Source organism: Mus pahari, chromosome 10 (genome assembly GCF_900095145.1).
Source record: "Mus pahari chromosome 10, PAHARI_EIJ_v1.1, whole genome shotgun sequence".
In the NCBI taxonomy this organism is placed as follows: Eukaryota; Metazoa; Chordata; class Mammalia; order Rodentia; family Muridae; genus Mus; species Mus pahari.
In genome coordinates, this window is record NC_034599.1 from 31,574,439 (window position 1) to 31,596,663 (window position 22,225).

Sequence of the window (22,225 nt, forward strand, 5' to 3'; positions counted from 1 at the left end):
GGAGCTGAGTGGCTCATCCAAATCCTACATTATGTCAAAGAAGGTAGGAAAACAAACCAAAAATCAGCTAGCCAACCAACCAGCCAAGCAACCAACCAATGACAAACAAACAAATAAACAAAGCTGAGAGTGTGACCCCAAACATGTTAGTGTCAGTTTCTTGCACTCTGATATGATGGCCGATGGCCAGACTTGGTCTGAGAAACGGACGGAAGAGGACTACCTAAGACCCTGAGAATGTGTCAAAGGTCAAGAATTGTAATCTGAGACCAAACTTTGGGGCTTCTAACAGCCCTGAAGCTCAGCTTTCATTCATTCATTTGGGCAGATTCATTCATTCTAATAACAAATCTCTGCTCTCCTGTATTCATCCAGCATCACTCTTTCATTCTAATTATTCATTTGATATGTGATGTGTGCTGTTCTTCCCACTGCTCAGAACACAGGACCTGGGACCCAGGCTCCCCACCTTGTAAGAACTGAGGGTACTGGGAAAGAAACAACGGTACTTTTACCAAACCCAGAGTCAAGTCAGCCCCTCCAGCTGTTGCAGCAGAGCTAAGCTCCATTTAAGCTTGAGCCTCCGACTCAGTGAACTCCTGGGCTGAAGACTGAGCAGGTGTGCAGGGTGAGCAGCTCTCCCACGCCCTTAGTTCTGTGGCCAAATATGCTGCTCCTGAGGTGCACATGCAGCTTCCAGCCCAGGAGACAAGCTAGCCTACAGGCTTGTCTCTCAGTGAGATGCTTGCTTGCTTCTCCAGATGTCTGTAGTTCAGCATCTGTATCTGTCTGTCTTTCCAGCACCAAGGTGCTCCTCCATCTGTTTCCTTAACACCACCTTCAGAGGGATACCCAGTAACCACTCAGTCTAGCCTCTTTTGACTCACCTCAAGTGCCTTCAACCCACACCTGCGTCCCCAGAAGCTTCCAAAACCTTCTCTTTTCTAGCACAGTTCCATCCAACAATCATGTCTCTCATATCTATGTGACAGGTCCTGTGATGTCACAATTTGGCAGTCTCGTGATGTCACATAGCAGCAGTCCTATCATAATACATACCAGCCCTAAGAACTAAGGTGATTAGGCTGTTGGTCTTTGGAGGGGTTACTGTGTCAGGAGTTATAGAAGGTGACAGCGAGCAGGTCTATGGGGAGGATAACATGGGGTTCAAGGACAAGAACAAGCTTCACCCAGATGGAGCATATGACTGAGCTGAGCCTCAACCAATAAAAATGGGGTTAGATAAAAGGAGAGTGTTCTAGAGAGAGGAAAAAAAGCATTTTGCAAAGGTAGAAAATAGTGAATTTAACTTGATGATGAAGGATGGCCCTGAATGAGGCTGTCAAGGCTGGAAGGGTCCCATACGCCAGGTTCAAGTCTTTATTTGGCAGGAAAAACTCGTTTTTTTAATATTTAGTGTTAGTTCTTAAAGATTTACCTCAGAGTCACCTTCAGTCCAAGGAGACTTCTCAGACTCAGTTCTAGAGCAGCACTGGGGGTGGGACTCAAGGGCCCTGGGAATGATCAACAAGCACTCCATCTTTGATTCTACATCCCTAGACCCTTTGGGGGACTGACTGAGACCTCCTGCTCCTGTTCCAGTGCCCCTCACTTGACTTTAAATTCTCAGCTAACTGGCCAGGGCCACCACTGGATGGAGAGGAAGTCTTGTTCTGTCCAGAAAGAGTCTGCCATTGAATGAGTGAGCTCAAACTGGAACCAATTTGCTCACTTCCTGATATCCACCTCCATCTAAACTCTGTTTAAATAAAGATTGACCTATCTCTCTCTCTGTCTTTTCCATCATCTATACAACAGGAAGCACAGCACAGTCAGTTTGGCACTTCACTGGTTTGTCCTCTCAGATTCAATTATGGATGGATTGAACTAGTAATTTGTTGCCAACTTATATGTATCAGGTAGACAGAGCTACAACTTAATGGTTGTTAGTTTGTGTGTGTATTGAACACCCACCTCTCTCTCTCTCTCTCTCTCTCTCTCTCTCTCTCTCTCTCTCTCTCTCTCTCTCTCTCTCTCTCGTCCTTAGTCTCTAAACAACTCCACAGATAACTACTTACAGAGCATTTATATCGTATTAGGTTTGGTAAGGAAGCTGGAAATGATTTAGGATACACTGGGGGATGTGTGTAGTTTATATGCAAATGCTGACGCATTTTTCTTAAGAGCCTTGAACATCTGTTGACTTTGGTACCAGAGGGAAGTCCTGGAATTCATCCCCCATGGACACTAGTGGACAACTGTGCACCAGGATTGCTGAGAAGCGTAACAATGTGGGTGAACAGATTAGGGCACTACTTAGCACGTAATAAACACCCCATGCTGATTTCCCTTCTCTTTCATTTACCTTGTGCTTATTAATCACTTACTAATTGTCAGGCACTGTTCTATGCACCAAGTTCAAAGCAGCCAATTAAAGAAACTCCTTGACTTCATAAGACAGACTTCAAACTGGGAGAAAGGCACTCTGGACTAGTTCTGTTCTCTCTTGTGGCCAAGTGTAACCCAAGTGTAACTCGTGTATAATAAATCCTCTTGCTGAGAGAGAGAGAGAGAGAGAGAGAGAGAGAGAGAGAGAGAGAGATCAAACTGGGGAGACAGGCCATACACAGGCAAATGCAGAGGCAGGTTAAAGTGCTAAGAGTGGGGGAGGGGGTTCCCTCCTCTATAAATGCAGTCATGGAAGCTGCTTGGTTAAATGACATTTAAACAGAGACTCAAGAGACCTATGCTTGTCCCCAGAGGAAGTGTGTCTTAGGCGAGAGTTATGTGGGGCTAGGGGAGTGGGCGCAGAGCATGGAGGCCCGTGCAGTTGGAGCGGAGAAGAGGCTGTGGACCAGACAGGATCTGGATCGTCCAATCATCCAAGGGCCTGTGAGCCGTGGGGGAGGCTTTGAATGTTTACTCTGCAGGAAATCCTCTTGAGGCCTTTTTAGCAGCAGAGTGATATGACCTGACTGACTGTCATTTAAATGGAGGCTCTGGCAGCTGGGTAAAGCACAAACAGAAAAGAATGGGGAAAGTGGGGTGAGAGGTTGGGAGGCTACTGTAATCCAGGCAGGGGACAGCAGGAACTTGGGCTCTCAGGGGAACAAGAGAGTGGGGTGTGTCATGTCTGATAAGCTTTCTGAAGACTTGGTTGAAGGGGGGAGGGGGAGAAAAGTAGTTGAGATAATCCCAGTGGATGTGTTGTACCTCTGACTGTAACCTGAGTGACTGGCAGCCTTGATTTGCCCTTTACTGAATGGTGAGCACTGCCTTCCTTGTGCTGCCTGGTATGGGGGTGGAGAGAACAAAAGAACATTCTCTGAGCTTTTAAACATATCAGACAGGGAGAGCCGCACATATAATGAGGGAAGTGTACAGAATACCCATCTATGAGGGAATAACGCGGCAGAACCCAATTGCCAACACAGGACAGACAAGAGGGGACTGGGCTAGGGTGTGGCAGCAGCTGAGCACGTGCTCAGCATTTGCAAGGAGGTTCTGAGTTCAATGTTGAGCATTGAACAAAAGACAAAGAAGAGGTAAGCCAACCTTCAGGAAGGGGCAATCCATGGCTCAAGCTCAGACAGATCTGTGAAGGTCACCTTCTTGACAAATTCAGTGAAGTGACTTTGTCTCATACCTTATGGTCCTATAGCTCATTGTCACTGCTGATACTAGGATCTGCCTTCTTCCCTGTGACTCCCTCTCTAAGCTTCCTTGCAAGCCTTCTTTCTCTCTGTGTCCTCCAGCACACTATGTCCTGTCCTCAAACTACCATGTTACCCAAAGGACACTCCTGACTCCTCACTACACTCTTTTTTCATGAGAGATGTATCCAAGCAGGCACATACACATACACATGTGTGCACATAGGTACACCTCTGCATGAGGTACATATATGCATATATATGCACACAAATATACCTATGCATGTGGTACACATATGTGCATATGTGAACACAAGTATACCTCTGCATGTGGTATGCATATGCACATGTTTGCATAGGGTACACCTCTGCATATGGTACACAAATGTGCACACAACTACACTTCTGCATGTGGTACACATATGTGCATATGTGCACACAAGTACACATCTGCATGTGGTTGGTACACATACGTGCATATGTGCACACAAGTACACATCTGCATGTGGTACATACATATGTGCACACAGGTACACCTCTGCATGTGGTATGCATATGCACATACTCAACACTTTCAACTGCTCTAACGCACATCCTGATCCTTATGAACACTTGACTCTCACACCTGTGTCTTCAGGGCTTACTCTCCCAAGGACTTCCATCTCAAGTTAACATATTCTTTGCATCATGATTATGTCAACACTGGCTCTAAGTCCTAGAGTTAACTGTAGCATGTAATTTAGATCTCATGGGTAAATATTGACACGTCATGGCCCTGATATTGCTTTGCTGTCTTGTCAATCTTCCTGATTGATCTGAATATACTATTTCACTCTCTGCTCAAAAACTGAAGACTTAGACTGAGTCCTCACTCCTAGTGAGGCAGAACTCTCATTCCTCAGCCAGGCCTTTCTTTCTCCCCCTAATCCTGTCTCATTCCTCACTCTTAGAAGACCCAACATTCTACCCAAGACAAATGAAGTAGGGAGCCAGCGGTTTCTGGATGCAGCTAGATGTGTCTGTCCTTTCTCATGCAGATCTAGAAATCTTGATTAAAATGATGTACAACAAATTTTAGGGCTGGTGGGCAGTCCCTTCTCCTAGCATACCCACAGCTTTTACGTTATCTTCCCACTGACAAGAGCTGGGTTGTGGTCCTCAACCCCAATATCTTTTCTTGGTATGCCCCTCTGTACCCTGTTCCAGACCCCTCCTCCTTACAGCCTTTATGCCCTAGCCCCTAGGTCTTCCACATAGTCCCCGAGCATCTCCATTCAGCCCTGGCTTCTTCCATTCCATGTTTGAGCTGACCACCTACAGAATATCTCCCTGAGCTCCTGAACCTGCCTTTGAGTCTTGCTCTTGTGATCCATAAGCTCCAGGAGAAGAGGAGCTTCTGTTCTGATGCCTTAGGACTCAGGGTTGACTAATGGACGGATGGACCTGAAGGAGATAATCCATGAAAATCTGGTAGCAGCTAGTTCCTCACCAGGAATATTCAAAACAACTTCAAATGGAAATCATTTGTATTTGTGTTTTGGGTTTCCTCTAGTTAGCATGGAAATCCTTGTCTGAAATTACAAATTAAATAGAATAGGGAGGACAGGGAGCTTTGTGATGTAAGAAAAATATTATTATAGCATTAGTGGCGGGGAACTAAGGAGCCCAGCTGAAGAGGCAGCTTCCTTCCTTACAGGCAGTTTTCCACTGCTCAGAATGTTCTGGAACAGTCCTTTATTTTGTTGTTTTTTTCTTTTTTTTTTTTTTTTTNTTTTTTAAAAAAAAGCTCCTTTAATCAGTGTTGGGGGAAACAAGAGTAAAAGTAATATCCTTAGCCATCCTGAAGACATTCTAGTTAGAAATAAAAGGGAAATGAGAGGGGTAGCCACCTACAGAGGGGAGAGGAGAAGGGAGAGGGAGGGGGCGGGAAGAGTGCTCCATATATGAGCTTGCAATGGTGGATTTTTTCCTAGAGTTTAGAAAGACAAGATTTACAAAAGACAAACAGGGGTTCTTGGGGGAGTGTTTTGAACAGTAACAGAATGAAACCCAGAGGGAACGAGAACCCAGACACAAAACCTAGGCTCCTGTCCAGGAAAACAAGAAACTAGATAGTTGGGAAGGAAGAAACTCAGGAAACTCAACATTTGGCTGAGCACACTAGAGACAGAAGAGCTCCTCTCTACTCGAAACTCCTGAGAAACACCAAGAGAACCCAGAGGGAGGAAGAGGGCCGACAAATGCCACTCAGCAGCCCGCTTGAGACATGCTAACAGAGAAATAAAGAAAAGGTTATTTATTGAGTGACCAATGAAAAGCATATGGTAGGAAACTTAAACAGTAGAAAATTATTTGTATATATATTACATATGGAAAAATATGCATGCAAATGTATGTATCTGAACTATATGCATATTTCTTCTGCTTCTGACTCTGAGTCCTCTGTCCTTCCATTGCATCCCCAGAGGCAATCACTGTTATAATTTGTGTCTGTCTCCCAAAGATATTGTATGCATATACAAAAGTGGGATTTTGTTTGTATGAGCGTGTGTGTGTGTGTGTGTGTGTGTGTGTGTGTGTGTGTGGTATAGGTACCTGGGTAGTACTGTTCCTCAAGCACTAGCCTCCCTTTTCTCCCCTATCTTTGGGCAGGGTTTCTTACTAACCTGGTGTTACTCACTAGCACGCCCCAGGAATATGCATAACTCTGTCTCCCTAGGGCTGGGGAGAGACCATGTTTAGCTTTTGTTGTAGGTTCTGTGGGTAAAAAGGCAGGCACTTTACCAGCCAAGCTACCCTTCAAGTCAACAATCGTGTTTCTAACACTGGTAAAGCCTGTGACTTACTGTGTCCTTGTGTTAACAGGCTTAGAGGGTCCAGTAAGTGTATTCACATATCCACTCCATCTATCCCCAAACCCCAAACTCAAACAACAAAAATCCAAATGACACCCACACTTTGTGGGTTCAGGTTTACCCTGTACCCCCCTCCTTTCCAGTATTCTTTGGGGTCTGATAAATGTCACAACTTGTGGGGAGTGCTAGTAACAGAGCCCAGGGCTTCATGCAAGCAAAAGCAAGCTCTGCCATTGAGCCATACCACTAGCCCAGTGTTCCCACTGTTGAATAGATACATTTCCTGTCTTTCAGGGTAATCCCTTCTCAGGCAAAAGGCACTGTGGACTATAAAGAGAAACCAGAGCCTGCTTCTAATAGCAAAGAGAAGCTGACAGAACGCTGTCTTCCCATGTGTGCTAAATGTGCCAGTCCTAACTGAGCTTGCTATGGGCCCAGCCTTGAAGGGGGAGCCAAGGATTGAGTCCCATCAGTGCAGGACATCCCAAGTGCATCCAGAATCCAGAATCCACATTGTTTTCACAAAGTCTGTGAGCCTGGACATGGAATCAGCACCGTCACCAAACCCGGCTTCTGAACACTGCACCCAAGGAAGGGGTCCCATGGGGGGCTGGCTCATTTCTCCCTGCTGTCTCTGCTACCTCCAAAGAGCCTGTCATTAAGGCTTTGTCCCTGGTTCTCTGATTTACATGTACAAATAATCGCTGTCAGGGGCGTGAGCCCCAGAGAGCCATAATAGATTCTGGTAGTAGCAGATGCAGGAAATAAAAACAAAAAATGAAACACACTAGCCTGGCAGAACTGAATGCCTAGAGGAGTCCTGGAGGGAGCAAGGCCTGCTGGGTATGCAGGCCTGAGAGAAGACAGCGGTAAAGTATTGACTGCTGGGTCTCTTGTAATTTGCAGTAACAGTATGGCCATACCATCCTGAATGTGCCTGATCTCAGAAACTTAGCAGTGTCAGACCTGGTTAGTGCTTGGATGAGAGACCTTCTGGGAATGCTAGCTTCTGTAGGCTTGCTGGGCAAGGTTGCAAACCTTTAATCCCAGTACTTGAGAGGCAGAGGTAGGCAGATCTCTGAGTTCAAGGCCAGACTGGTCTACAGAGTCAGTTTTAGGGATAGCTACCACTACACAGAGAATCTCTATCTCAAAATAAACAAACATAATGAACAAACAAAATCAAAAGGAAACTAAAAAAGAAATTGTGAAAACATACATATAAAGCAAATATGCATTTTAACCACTTTTAAAAGCAGGCTGTCCACTGCTATAGTTACACCCACACTGAGTTACACACATACATGCAAACTTTACAACTATCTGGTCTTAATTTTCTTCTCCCACCCCAGCAGAAATTCTATGCCTTTCAAAGCAAGAATAATCCACTCTCACCTGCTTCAGCCCTTGGCAACCCTAATTTACTTCCTAATTGATGACTTAGTTCATAATGTAGAATCATATAGTAGTATTTTGTCATTTTTTGTGTTTTTTTAACATAGTGTTTCTAAGGTTCATCCGTGTTGTAGCATGTGCCAGAATGTCATTCCTTTTTTGTGGCAGAATAATATTCCATTGGGTGGTTATAGAAATCCAACAGAGGATGAACACTTGGTTATTTTTAGATTTGATCAATCAATAAGAAAATACAGCCATAAATCAGAGTGTGCAAATACATGCTTGTTTCTTATTAATCTTTGGAGTTTACATCTAGGAGAGGTACGGTTGGCTCAAATGGTTATTCTCTGTTCACTTTAATGTGGATCCAATGTGTCCAGTAGTGGCTACCTTAGGATTTATGAAAATAGTTCAATCTTTGCTCAATAGGCAGAGAGTCTGGCACAGTGCTTTTTAGAGGCCACATAGTGTGTTTGCCTGCTCTGGAATGGGTACAACAAGCACCAAGGGCCTCTGGAGAAATAACCCCCCCTACCTGCAAATGCTTCCCAATGCGTTCAGGCATATGTGGGAGAGGATACACTGTAAAACTACACCTCAGGAGTCAGCTAGCCTTAAGGTCCATGCATTACTTCTGATGGGTGGCGCATGATCTAAGTCTCTTGACCTGCTGTTTGTCTATCCTGCCAGAGCAGGGCTTGGCAACTCAAGAAGTGGGTAGGGAACCTTTGGTTCTGACCTCTTCCATCAACAGGGAACTGGTATTAGGGCCTTATCCCGCATGCCTAGCAACTTCTGCCAGGCACACCCTTCGCCTGTCAAGGCTCCTGTGGTTAACTCCTACCGACTCTCCGATGTCATCTCTCTGTATTGTTCCTTGGTAGATTTGGGTGGCCACCTCTGGCTCCCACAGTGCTTCGCGGATTCATCCTGGAGGCTGTTATTGCCGGCTTACTGTTTTCAGGTTACTGACCTATTTTCCTACCACATTAGCAACATAATGAGAGTAGAGAATGAATATCTTATCTCCGCATCCCTAGCCCTAGAACAAGGCCGTACATTGAATGAATAGATGAATGAGAATAAAGAATGAATGAACCACGTTGCTTAATGAATGTCTGTTGAATGAATGGGTGCACGTATGAATGGGGTCCCATGGACTGAAATGTGCCTGGTACATAGACTTGGCCTTTAGCCAAGCTCTCCTTCATTCATCCATTCATTTATTCAGTACAATCACTTCTATGTGTCAGTGTCTGTCAGGTGCTGGGGTCAGATGCCAATAAGATCCAGGTTCTGTTCTCTATCTATATCTATCAAAGAGTAGATATAGATAGAAATAAACAAGAAGTACACCCCCAAATGACTCAGCTGCCCCAGAAGCACACAGGGACTTGCATCACATCAAAAGACCAAGTAGGGCTTCTGTGCTCCACCAGTTGCTGGGCACAGCTGGTTGCGGAAGGAGTGGCCAATTAGCATGCTGTACACACCTGTCAGTGGCTGCGCAGAGGATTTAGGGGTGAGAGAATTAACAATCAGGAGGATTTTTTGGAGCTCCCAGAACCCAGCCCAGCTCACATCAGAGACCTGTTCTCCTTTAGGGATTCATTCGCTCTGCACAGCTGGTTAATTTTTCATCAAGAGGTGGGGGTGGGGATGGAAGAGTGCTCTGATCCTAGTCTTTCATGCTGGAGATGGGGAGAGAAACACAACAACCTATCCACTTTATTATTATTATTATTATCATTTTTAGATGAAATAGGAGCAGATTGTGGTTGCCAGGCAAGACCCAGCCCTCACAAGGCTTGCTCTGTTGCTGGCTGATTAACAGTTATTGGGCAAAGGATAAAGCATCCAGAAGGCAGAGGCCTCCGGTGAAGGTGTTTACACATTTAATGAGCACAGGGTGACACTCGAGTGGTGAGCAGGAATTGTTTTAGGGGAGTGATTTAAGGTTCGCATCTTCTGCCTCACTCTTATTCCCTCGTCCACTCAGATCTGGCTAAACCCAGTCCCACACTGGCCCTGGGCGGCAGATACAAGCTCTGTTGTGAACACGCCCTTCTTCCCCAGGGACTCCAGTTAGAGCACCAGGGGACACCTGTTACTGTTCAACTCTGACCCAGAACTTGAGAGTTCAAGGCTGACAATGTTTGTCTGTTTGTTCATGCGAAACATGGGAAAGAAGAAAGCAATTTGACTCTAAAGTATCAATGTGTCTTCACTTCTGTGGTCTCCCTTGACTTTCCTTAAGAGCACCTTATTGAATGCCTTCTAAATGCCTCACATGGAAGGGGACCCCAGAATGTAGTGGGATACATATTATCATTCCTATGTGGGAGAAGAGGGCTCAAGTAACAACACTGCATCCTCCTAGATGACCAGGGCACCATCCCTATGCACAATGTCTGTGAAGGAGGATGCTCTCTCCTTTCCTCAGGACCACTCCAATAGGAATCTCCCATAGGACAATGGAGAGAGTTCACCTGCTCTGCAGGGTCCAGGATAGCTGGGGGGTTCAGTCAGTAAGGCTGAGGACTTCTCAACTCTTTGTGCCTGGGATAGCTGAGGGAGATGGGTCCACATCAGCAGAAAGATCCGAGGCACTGCATACTTAGAGTTGTGCTGTGCTGCCCCAAGTTGTGTGCACAATCTCATCTGCTCTCGGGGAGAAAGCAGTTTTGTCAGTGAGATGAGACCTGCCGGGGAGGATGTAATAGATGGTGTACTGTGAACAGCAGGCGGTGACGCTTATGAACCTCCTGGGGATCTGGGCTAGGATGTAGACTCAGGCTCAGGTCTGGGCTGAGTGAAGGGAGGCATGCTGAGGCACTTCTCACAGTCTCCTGGTCCACGCTGATGTCATCAGTCCTCAGACCACGCTTTCAATAGTGAGGCCCCATTCTGAGCACTCGGAGGAGTCAGAGTGGTAAGACAACACCTGCCCAGAGGTGGTGTGCGCTCGGAGAGAGCTGGGGACACTGTCAATATGCAGAGCAGAAGAGAAAAGGCCATGGGGTTTTTCACAGGCATCCTATGAGGCTGACGAGTCGTGGGACACTAAGAGAGGGTCACCACAGCACGTACGAACAGACTCAAGGCTGTAAGCAAGAGACAGTCTGCAGCCCTGACCATGTGACCTTGGAGTAGCCACTTCCTCAATCCAGAAGTGTTTACAAGGAATCCAGTGATTCTCAACCTGGGCAGCATATGAGAACATCTGGGAAACTTTTAAAATAACAAGCGCCTGGCCCTCTTTCCAAGGGTTTTTATGTAGTGGTCTGGGTAGGGCTCAGGCCTAGGTAGCTTTAAAAAGCTCATGGGTAGCCTGGGCCCAGAACCATCCTGCTAGACAACAGACCTCTGAGGTCCTACTTAACTTCCTCATCTTTCCACACAGACAGTGAAGGCCAGGAGTCCTGGCTTCTGCTCCTGGGCATGTGGCCTGGAGCAAAACCCAAGATCAGAGAACCCTAAGAAAGGCTTCTCCACTGTGCCAGAAGTCTGAGCAGTGCTGTAGAGGAGGCCAGGTGGAGGGGGCCTCCCTGCCCATCTGGTTCCCATTAATCTCAAGGCATGTTTCACATCCCAGGCAGGTACTTGGAGCTGGGAACAGCCCCCTGGGTGGCCCTCAGCCGGGCCCTTTCAAGCCAAACCCTGCTGACAAGCTACAGGGCTCTGTGAGGCCCTCCTGGCTTCCAGTCACCATCCTGTCTTCTCTTGGGGATAAAATCCCCTAACAAATAAGAAACCAAAGGAGGCAGGCACAGAAGCCTGGCCTCCCTTTCATTAGCAGTCTGTCACAGAGCGTGAAGGACTCCGATAAATTCTGCCGCTCAGCAGCTGCTGAGGAGACCCGGGAGGAAGAAGATTCATTCGCTCCCTCAGAAGACTGAGTCTTCAGGAATTTCCAATTCCTTTCCTCCCCCACCTACTCAGCCAGGAATTAGCCCAAAGCCACGTGTTGTCCAAGGTCGGCCTGAAGATATCCAGACTTGGGATGCGTTGGGAGGAGGTAGGGGGCTGGAAGGAGCCACTGGCTGACTGAAGAAGGCAGGCGTGGGAGAAGGGTCAAGTCCTGGAAACCCTTTCTTCCTAGCAGATATGGGGCAGAGGAGGCAGATTCTTTCCACAAGGACCCCAGAACAGTTTTTTGTTTGTTTGTTTGTTTTTGAGACAGGGTTTCTCTGTATAGCCCTGGCTGTCCTGGAACTCACTTTGTAGACCAGGCTGGCCTCGGACTCAGAAATTCGCCTGCCTCTGCCTCCTGAGTGCTGACCCCAGAACATTTGACTGCAAAGTGTGTCCTTCCCCAGGGCAGGGGCCACAGCAGCTTTATGCAGCTAACTGGTATGAGTTGCCCCACTGGGCTCAAGGTTGCCAGGTCCCATTGGTGGAGTTGAGGGAGCATAGGTCGGTATCTTGCATGGAAACTGCCTTGACCCTGCCCGTCCCAAAGCCTTGCTATGTTCCCTTCATCCACAATCTGCTCTGTAAAGAAAGCATGGTACTGTGGTTGGGTCTGGGCTCCAGAGTGTCATCACTCACTAAGTCATGTGACTTTGACTAAGCTAATAAACCTTTGTGCTCCCATCTATAAAATGGGAGCAATAAAATGTGTACCTCATAAAATTATTGCCGTATCCTGAGAGAGAGAGAGACAGAAAAAACCACAGCCAGGAGAACCTCCTGTCCTGGGCTGTCAAGCTCCCAGGCAGCAGGAAACTCAGAAGTGTTTGCTCCAGAGTCCACACAGCCTGAGTTCCAGGATGAAAGCCATGGTGTCCTCCCTCTTGGGAAGGGACAAGGAGAACTCATCCTGTGTTCTGTGTGCACACAGGATGTGCTGTCTGCAAACACTCTCATCAAGGCATCTCCAGGAGGCTCTGGTCAAATGGCAACACCAGCCCCTAGAACATGAGGATGTTCCCATGGCTATAGATGACCCTAAAGTTAGAACCCAAGGAACCCAGATGCTTAAGGAACTTTGTGAAAGGGAGGAAGGTGCCAATTCAAAGCACAGCCCTGGTCACAATCCTTGTGCCCTGGATCTGGGAGGACCAGAAGAGTCCAGGCAAGAAATAAAGGCTGACAGTAGGGACAAGGCGCTCAGTATTCTTTTCCTTTATAACCTCAGTGGGCAGCAAGGAGTGGCCCTGGATAAGCTCAGAAAATGTACAAAGGTGCTGCCAGTTAGTGACTGTAGGTTAGATGCTGAAACTCACTTAAAAACAGTGAGCAAACGAAATCCATTTCTGGGCTGGCAAGATAGTTCAGTGGGTCTTGCTGCCAAATCTGACAGCCCCAGTTCAATACTTGGGACCCATGTGGTAAAGGAAAAAAACAAAATAAAACAAAACAAAACAACAACAACAAAAATACTGTAACTCTCCTCTCCTTCCAGCACTGCCTCCACTATGGTGTGTGTGTGTGTGTGTGTGCATGTGTGTGTGTGTGTGTGTGTGTGTGTGTGTGTGTGAGAGAGAGAGAGAGAGAGAGAGAGAGAGAGAGAGAGAGAGAGAACGAGAACTTACACAGCTAATGGATACTTCTAGAACTTTGTGTGTGTGTATGTGTGTGTGTGTGTGTGTATGCTTACACAGGTACTAGATACTTCTGCAACTGAAGTTAGGGGCAATTCTGGGCCACTCAACATGGGTACTGGGATTTGAACTCAATTCCTCTGAAACAACAGTGCTCTCTCCAGCCATGGGAAACATTTTATGTTCCATAAGAATTCTTGACTTCACTCCTCTTTTCCTTTTTTCTTTTGAATTTTATGTGTATTGGTGGTTTGCTCACATGACTGTGTACCACATGTGTATGCAGTGTCAGATCCCATGGCAGTGGAGTTATAAATGGTTGTGAGCCACCATGTGGGTGCTGAGAATTGAACCCAGGTCCTCTGGAAGAGCAGCCAGTGCACTTAACCTCCAAGCCATCTCTCAGGCCGGAATTCTTTACTTTCTGATGGCACTGTCCTAATACTTTCAAGGTCTGATTTGGCTCTGTTCAATCTGATTTTTGAAGACACATGCATTTGAAAATCCAAACAAACGAGGTTCTCAGATTTCCTACTGCCTGTCCACTGTAGTTTTTAACCTGTCTTTGAGGTCAGTGCTGTGGCCCGACATTGGTTCTCAGCATCCATGCTGCCCAATTACATCTACCGCGAACGGAGCATGCGCTGTGTCTGACCCACAGCTACCACGAACTGAGCATGCGCTGTGTCTGACCCCGGGCTGGGGCTTTTCTTACAGTGCCTTAGGAACCCTCACCATGCCACAGCCCTCACTCGTGACATCCTAAGACCAGCGGTGTGCTGATGTAACTAGCTCTCTAGAAGGACATTTTCACTGTGGTTAGTTTTAAGGTACTAACGTACAGTTTCCAAACATGAAGTTGGAAAGGGGCTCAGAGCAGCACATATCATATAGTCTTTCCCTGACAGATCTGATAGATGAAAATAACCTTAAGGGTAAGGCTGAGGGTAGAATGCTTAGGAAGGAGAGAATTTTGAGTATTTATCACCTTTCTTTTTAATATAACTTATTTTGTTGTTCTTGTTTTCAAGACAGGGTCTACTTGGCTCTGGCTGTCCTGGAACTCACTATGTAGACCAAGTTGGCCTTGAACTCGGTAATCAATATGACTGTGTCTGCCTCCTGAGTGCTGGAATAGAAGGTGTGCACCACTATGCCCTTCTATTCCATGTCACCAGCTTGTTCCCAAACAGGGCCATTTCTGTTACTCTCAGTGTAGAGCACGCCCCCTGAGCCCAGCCAGTCCCCGAGAAGTGGCATACTGGGCACCCAAACAGCAGGACTAAGAGATGTCTTCACAGAAGCTGGGGACACTCAGTGATAAAACAGCCAGAGATGAAGAATGGTTTGGGAGAGGTTGTTCAGAGCAGGGATGGAGGCCAGCAGGGGAACAGTTGACCTCCAGAAGTCCCTGGTGGAGGTTGGATTTGTGTATTTCCTGAGCTAGATTGATTCCAGGCCTGGGGTCCATCATTCCCTTCATAATACAAATAATCACCAAATGTGCTCAAGCACTTGGTAGCCTGGATATCCACTCTAGCAATTCTCTGTGTGGACAGTGATTAGACCATCATTATCTTAATGCTTCTTAATTTATCTTTCTGATTAGCAACTTACCATTTTATTTGCAAAAAATAGCCTTCTGCTGGGTGGAAGCCAGCCGAGCACAGCAGCTGTCATTTTCTCTGCACTAAATCAGGCCAGGCTTAAGTTGGTTTTCTGGTGATGCTATTTCTTGTGTCTTGGCTGTTTCAGGCACTACAATTCATCATGGTTGTTGTTGTGAAGCAAAAGCACACCCCTGAGGGCCTGTGGGCAGAGAGGTCACCTCTACTCAGTCAAAGAGCTCAGAATAAGACACACTCTAGGCAAGGCTCCCAGAAGTGCTCTTGTGGTGCCCATGTGAGACGAGGAGGGAGGTCAGTGTGGTACAGGTACATAATAACCCTTGCCATCTAAAAAGTACTTACTGCTTTTTAGCAATGCACCTCTCTATGTGCGTACCATGGTCACTTCTGTTTACAGATGGGAAGACCAAGGCTAAGGAGGTTGCATAATTTGCCTGTGGTCCTCTAGCTACTGAGTGGCACAAATAGCTTTAAGTATTCTCTCTGTGAACTCCCAGGACCAGAGATGCTCACCGTTATGTTACATAATTCTCCCAAGCACAGTAGACTTAGTGTGAGATGAGGGGTTCTCACACTAAGTCTACTACTACTCTCTCTCACACACATTGTGAGAGTGACTCTGGGAGAGTCACCCTGTGTAGTTTTGTTGCACACAGAACTGAGCTGAGATATCAAGCATCTTTTTATCTGAGCCACAAACATCACTTCCTTTTAATTTAAAAAAAAAAAAATGTGTATTTTTATGTGTATGGGTGTTTTGCCTGTATGCATGCAGTTCTTGCAGAGGCCAGAAGAGGGTGTCACATCCCCTGGGACTGGAGTTACAGAGGTTTGTAAACCACCATGTGGGTGCTAGGAATTGAACCTAGGTCCTCTGGAAGAGCAGCCAGTGTGCTTAATTACTGAGATACCACTCCAGCCCCATAGATATAATTTTCACTATTCTGCCTGCATGTATGCAAGCAAGCCAGAAGAGGGCACCAGATCTCATTATAGATGATTATGAGCCAACATGTGGTTACAGGAATTGAACTCGGGACCTTTGGAAGAACTGCTAGTGCTCTTCACCTCTCAGACATCTCTCCAGCCCCTCTTCTAAACGTCTACCAGATGTCTAGCCTTGGGATCATATGAAATTTTCTTCTAATCAACCGTCTTGTTCTTCCATAGTTTAACAGATCACACTGCTTTTCAATTTTTCCTATTTCCATCGAGAGAATGTCATATCTCATTCTGTCCCTGAACCATTCTAGCGCATCTCTGCCAAAAAGAGAACTGTCCCTAAAAGGTCCATCATCATTCCGCTTGGATGCACAGACTCCATGCTGCCTGTGTTTCAACTGTTCCTGACCCTGGCTGAGCAGAATACTTAGGTATTCAGGTATTTGAGGGGTGGGTAGAGATCCATGGTGTACTGGATAGCTTTGTGTCAACTTGACACAGCTGGAGCTATCACAGAGAAAGGAGCTTTAGTTGAGGAAATGCCTACATGAGATCCAGCTGTAAAGTATTTTCTCAATTAGTGATCAAGGGGGGAGGGCCCCTTGTGGGTGGTGCCATCTCTGGGCTGGTATTCTTGGGTTCTATAAGAGAGCAGGCTGAGTAACCCAGTGGAAGCAAGCCAGTAAAGAACATCCCTCCATGGCTTCTGCATCAGCTCCTGCTTTCTGACGTGCTTGAGTTCCAGTCCTGCATCCTTTGGTGATCAACAGCAGTATGGAAATGTAAACTGAATAAACCCTTTCCTCCCCAAACTGCTTCTTGGTCATGTTTGTGCAGGAATAGAATCCCTGACTAAGACACATGGGTTGGCCTCCAAGGTCTTGAGAATTTCCTTAAGAACATACCAAAGGAGCGGGTGGCTGAAATGTGGTGTCTTGACTCCAGTCTAAGATCTTGAGGTGGTATCTGTGTAGCCATTCAGCTCCCTGACCATTGGACACATCTTCAGATCTTACAGAAATTTGTTCTCTATCACCCTACATGCTAGGTAATAGTCACACAGGGCTATTAAATTAATATAAATATAATTAAGTCCCACACTTGTCTGGCTGTTTTAAATGTTTAGTCATTGCATGTGGCTAGCAACTACCAAACTGGCCAGCGTAGACCAAGTGCATTCTCACTACTGTGGAAAGTTCTGTTGGACTACCACAGTCTGAAATCCAGTCTGCTTTGATGCCTTCATAAGCAAAGGTGGAGAGCTACAAGGTTCTAATTTAAGTAGATCATGACCTACCTCCCATTGGATTGTAGAGGTCAGTCCTTTTCAAGGTGTGGTGTCCATACCAGTCACATCACTAGGACCTTGAAAATGTAAACTCTCAGACCCAGGCCAGATCTACTGACTGCAGAGGTGGGGCCCACCCATGTGTGGATTATAACTCCAGGTGATTGTGATTTGTAATGTCTGCCTCACACTGAGACAGCTGTGTTCTAGTCATTGTGGTAAGCCTTTCTTATTTCACTTAATCTTGGCATGGCGCTGTGAAATTCATAGCAGGTTACCATTTTATAGATCAGGAACTGAGCTTCGGAATAGGAAGTAACTAGACATACAATAAAGGCAGATTTCAAGATGTTATCAGCTTCTAAGGCTCCTAAATTGAAGCTGGCAGACACAGCCTCCTTGTCAAGTGCCCTTTAGAGGGCTGGGCATATTTTAGTTGACAAGTTCAGCAGTAAGACCCAAGACAGGAATCCACCAAAGCAGCCAGGACAGACAACAGTGCTATGGTGGCAACAGCCACCCCAGCTAACTGTAAGTCACTTGATGTCAAGGGATACCCATCAGATCCACTAGACATGGCTCCCAGTAGATACATGAGGCTACTGCTTCTGTCTGTCTGGCAATGTCTGGTGCCATTTGGGGATGTTACCACTGTAAGGATGCAGACAATGTTAAGGATATAAGGATGTAAGGATGCTGGGAGATGTAAGGGACAAGGCAGGGCTGTTTTATCCTAAATGAAGAAAAGACACAGATTTTAGTAACAGAAAGCCGTGCACTTTCTACTTGGGCACATGGTCTTTACCAAGGTCTTTCTGGTCTGGCCCTACTCTAGGGGGTCTTATTTTAAGGATGCATTTTCTTGAGGGGGCTGGGTTGCACTAAAAATAAAATTCTTCCCTGGATAACTGTAGTTTTGGTTTTTAAAAAAGAGTTTAAGGAAACCTCCAGTGATTGTATTGAGGATTAGAGATAGAAATTGCTGTTCTTTCTTTAATCTCTGCAGCAGTCCCCAGGCTGGCAGGCTGGATTTCACAGAAAGAAACACAAGGTTTGTTTTGTACAAAAGTCATGTTCACCAAATAGTCAACAAACATCCGGTGAGCACCTCCGTTATCCAGCCCCTTCCCTCGGGTCATTTCATTTAATCTTCAGAACAACCCCATAAGGAGCTGTGATTTAAGACAGTAGCTCTTCTTATTCCCACTTGATGGGGAAGGAAAGAGCAGTATTCCGCTGTTTTATAGCCAGTCATGATTCAAACTCGGGTCAGCCTATCTTTGACGCACTCTGCAAGCTTACTTTGCTTAACAGAAGGATCAGTTAAGGGAAGTTACTGGAATCTGAGGCCAGAAAGGATGAAGAGTTCCATATGTTGTCAGGTCCTCTGAGGGTATTTGTGGAAATCGAGCATATACTACACATAGCTAGAGGTATGCAGCAATCTCTATATCTATGTATGTCATATGAATGTATGCATATATGTATGTATGTATATATACATATATCACAAGTATGAATACCATGACTCCACCTCTCCCTGACCCCTACCACACACATAAACACATAGACGATAGTCCTGAACTGGAACTGGGCTGGGACTGTCAGCCCTGGCCAGCGAGGTCTGGATTATCTTTGGAATGTGACCAACCCAGTGATGGAGAAGTTGTCCAGCTAGTGCCCTAGAAGCCAGTACAGTTCTGTGTTTACCTCTGCGCTTTGAGAGACTGAGCCTCCTGGTCTGTGACAGGTGCCTGCCCTCTCTGTGTCTGGAAAACAATGGTACTAAATTGGTGGATGAAAAAGGCCAGGCAAACTCTGGCACAGCTCAGCCAGGTGTCTGTCATCCCGACTCCAGAAGAGCCAGAACTTGTAGCATCGGGGCTACTGTGGGTTGGCTGTAGGAGCTGTGGGGGCCCATGTATGAAACCTTAAGCCTCTTTCTTCAGGGAGTTTTGCCTAAGAGCTTTACACAGAGCACTGAAATGTGCCCTTAGCTTGCCTCACTGGCAACTCTGCACCAGGAAGCTCATTTTAGCTCAAATCTAACAAGGATGCCTCAAGATACTCTGAAGACTCTCAGGAAATCAGAAACATTGTCCCACTTTGCCCGGGAGTTAGGCTGGCTTATGCTGGCCCTTCCCAAAAGCTAGAGGTAAACTTTTGAGAGGAGATGTGGCCTCTGTTCCCTGAGCCTCGGTCTCAGCCTTGCTCCACCACTGATGGAGATCCCCATGCACACAGCTCCCTGGTGTCCCAGGTTAAGAGGGGCGGTTAGAAGCTGAGCCTTGAGCAGCCTCGGGAGTCTGGGGGCAGGTTCAGGCTGTCATGAGGTGCATATCAAAGCTGGAGTTTAAAAACTGTACTGGGAATAGTGCAATTATCTCGCTTCACCACATTTCTCAGCCCCGACTGAGGTTTAATTAAAGCCAAGTAAAAACACAAAGTCGCCATTTCAGATATCACCCTACTGCATGCTGGTTAAAAAAAAAAAAAAAAAAAAAAAAAAGGAAAGAAGAAAAAAAAAAAGAACCCTTTATCAGGGACTTAAATTTTTTTCTGTGGGTATCTTCTGGCTCTGTTGGATATTATTCCTTCATAACAGTCCCTTTAAAGAAAAAATATATTTAATATATATGTATAAAATGAGTTAATCCCCCATAATCTCCTTGAGTTGTACCTAAAACACAGTTTCTTGCAGGTGACCTTTTCAGAAGAGGCTGTTACTATGGCAACCGCATTGTTTGATTCTGTCAAGAGAAAAATACTGCATGGAAATGTATTTAATTTTGCTTAATTTGATGCTGTATTTAACACTTGCGCAGGCTGGAAGGAGAGAGAGATTGGAAGGCAGGGGGTAACTCATCAGGGCCAGTTCATCCACACCTTCTCCTAATGAGCCAAAGGGCTGCCCAGTTGCCATGATTCATTGGGGGTCTGTCCCTGGTCTCCAGATGGGGATTAGCTCTTCTCCCTGCTCCATCTTCAAGTATTCAGGAGAAAGTAGGTAGATCAGTTCTTGATACAGACCCTTAGATGTGGAAACCCCTTGGGAGAGGCACTATAAGTTGAATAAAAAAGGCAGCACATGGCCACGATGCTCTGTGGGCCACAAGTTCTGTTGCTTCTGTTTGGATAAGAGGCAATGGAATCCAAAGACCACTCAGGTCTCTTTGATTGTTAAACCCATGAGTCCCTGGGAATAAATGTGGGGTCCTTTAGTAGGATTTGGGTTCGTGGAAGTGTTGCCAGGCAGAGGATACTCAGTCAGTGACTCAATCATTTCACTAGCACAAGGCCAATCCAGGAGATGCCACAGGCCAGTTTTAAAAGAATCTCACCCACTGTTTCCTGGTTATCTATTTGTTGCTATACAGGTGTTTTCCCAAGCAGTCATGGAGGTCCTAAAGCCCAATAACCTAGTATACTCCATCCAGGTGTCACTAAGAGTGATAGGACTGAGATAAATACAGTTTCCAGTGGTCTCTGTAAACTATGTACACGTCCCTAATGGGGGCCATCATGATGCACAAGGCTAAAACAGGCAGAGCAACGCTGTGTTCTCCTAGCTCAGCCAGAATTGATTTCTCTGGATCTCTTGTTCTTCTGCCTGCCATAGTCACACAGTATGTGCAAACTCTACATGTACCTCTGTTTTGAATAGACTTAGTAGCTGATGACCTTGGACAAGTTATTTCTCCTCTTTGGGCCTCATATTCTCTATCTGAAAATTAAGCATTAACCGTGGATGCCTAAAGGCATCTTTGCCATTCTCCTGATATGATTACTGTCAATAGCTATCATACTTCTAGGTGTGAACTATCCACATCTTTAGTCACCACCTCATGTATACTCTAGTTGGCCATTCTTTCCCCAGGTCTCCAGCTGAAGGCTCTGGTATACCCAACACAAACAGAAATCAGTGTCTTCCATTGGCGATTTTTGTACTTTTTCAGGATGAGCCTAGCATGCCTGAGTTGCTACCAGGACTCTACTTCCCTGATTGTGCACTACAATATAACAGTCCATGCTGCACCCACATTCTTTGGCCCTACTACTTTCTGGAAAATTCAGTTCACACAGAGAGTTCCTTTTTTCAAAAACTGAGTTTCAGCAGAAGGATGCATTTCTTCAGGAGCCCTTTCCAGCGATGGCCATTTTGTCTCCCATGACCTGTGTACAAGGGAACTTGGTGTACCCCATTCAATTCACAGCAGTTTCTACCCTTTTTCTTTGGAGCTCATGACTCACTTGAAGTAGCCTTCCTACATATGTCGTACTGTCATCCAACCGTCCCCTTACGCATCTGCCCCTCACTCATCATGAGGTTAGCACCTGGATCACTGGCTCTGCCAGCCCCATTAATCCACAGTCACTCCTGCTGTCATCACCACAGACTTCAGAACCCATGGAGATGGCCCATCCAATGTCCTGTCCTAATGTTGTTGAAACACTAGCTCTGGTGAACTTTTGGTTCACTCCCATAACCACTCCTTAGACTCTGTCACATCAATCACTGAGCTACCCACCTCTGAAAGTCTACTTCTGATACCATTAGAACTAGCTGTTCTGACATGCCCAGCCCAATCGTTCTCAACCTTACTTTATTAAAAACTAACCCTTAGCCATCCATGTCTACTATTCCTTGTGCGTGCTTACCCCCTCTTTATACAGCACAGACTGCATAGTCTAACCCTAAAACTACCCCTTATCAATAATTTGAGCTTCTTTCAGCTCCTTTTCCACTATCCCACCCTGGCAGAACTCCAGCTCTGGTATCTCACCCACTTATTCAGGGCCTGCCCAAAGCAGCTGAACACTGCTAGAGAGAGAGAGAGAAAAAAAAAAGACACAAATTTGCTGACTAGAGTCACTACCACCATGACCACAAATCTCACTCAACACTGTCAGAGGA

General features: G+C 46.0%; 1 protein-coding gene across 4 annotated transcripts in view; it reads right to left on the reverse strand.

Annotated features, from left to right (window-relative positions):
* Pknox2 (PBX/knotted 1 homeobox 2) overlaps positions 1-22,225 on the reverse strand; it is a 261,265-nt gene that overhangs the window by 127,419 nt on the left and 111,621 nt on the right. Inside the window, exon 3 of one of the 4 annotated variants that reach the window (XM_029543247.1) lies at positions 15,070-15,261. The exons of the other annotated variants lie outside the window; for them this stretch is intronic. The gene's annotated coding sequence lies outside the window, so the exon portion shown is untranslated. The remainder of the gene's footprint in view (positions 1-15,069; positions 15,262-22,225) is intronic. 4 annotated transcript variants of the gene reach the window in all.